The sequence below is a fragment of the Cyprinus carpio genome, chromosome B22, assembly GCF_018340385.1.
Source record: "Cyprinus carpio isolate SPL01 chromosome B22, ASM1834038v1, whole genome shotgun sequence".
NCBI classification, from domain to species: domain Eukaryota; kingdom Metazoa; phylum Chordata; class Actinopteri; order Cypriniformes; family Cyprinidae; genus Cyprinus; species Cyprinus carpio.
This window is the reverse complement of record NC_056618.1, coordinates 5,252,746-5,253,151: the sequence shown is the minus strand read 5'-3', so window position 1 is coordinate 5,253,151 and position 406 is coordinate 5,252,746. Positions and strand designations below refer to the sequence as shown.

At 29.6% G+C, this 406-nt stretch overlaps 2 protein-coding genes across 2 annotated transcripts in view; one reads left to right on the top strand and one right to left on the bottom strand.

The window, feature by feature from the left end:
- Positions 1 to 406, top strand: part of LOC109084161 (NACHT, LRR and PYD domains-containing protein 12-like) — a 941,455-nt gene that overhangs the window by 65,740 nt on the left and 875,309 nt on the right.
- Positions 1 to 406, bottom strand: part of LOC109062727 (NACHT, LRR and PYD domains-containing protein 12-like) — a 314,849-nt gene that overhangs the window by 183,758 nt on the left and 130,685 nt on the right.

The following is a 406-nucleotide window of genomic DNA, read 5'->3' as shown; positions in this document are numbered from 1 at the left end:
ACATTACATTTAGTCATTCAGCAGACACTTTTATCCAAAGTGACTTACAAATGAAGACAATGGAAACAATCAGAATCAACGAAAGAGCAATGATACACAAGTGCTATAACAAGTCTCAGTTACATGTAGCTTAACGCAGAACATGTAGCAATAAGTTTTTTATTATTATTATTATATAATAAACAAAGAAAACAGAAAAGAATAAAAAACAAACTAGCGTTAGATGCCTTTTCTTTTTTAGCTTTTTGTTAATTGTATAATAAATAAAAAGAAAAAAAACATATAGGCGGGGGTGCACATACAGGTGCATCTCAATAAATTAGAATGTCGTGGAAAAGTCCATTTATTTCAGTAAATCAACTCAAATTGTGAAACTCGTGTTTTAAATAAATTCAGTGCACACAGA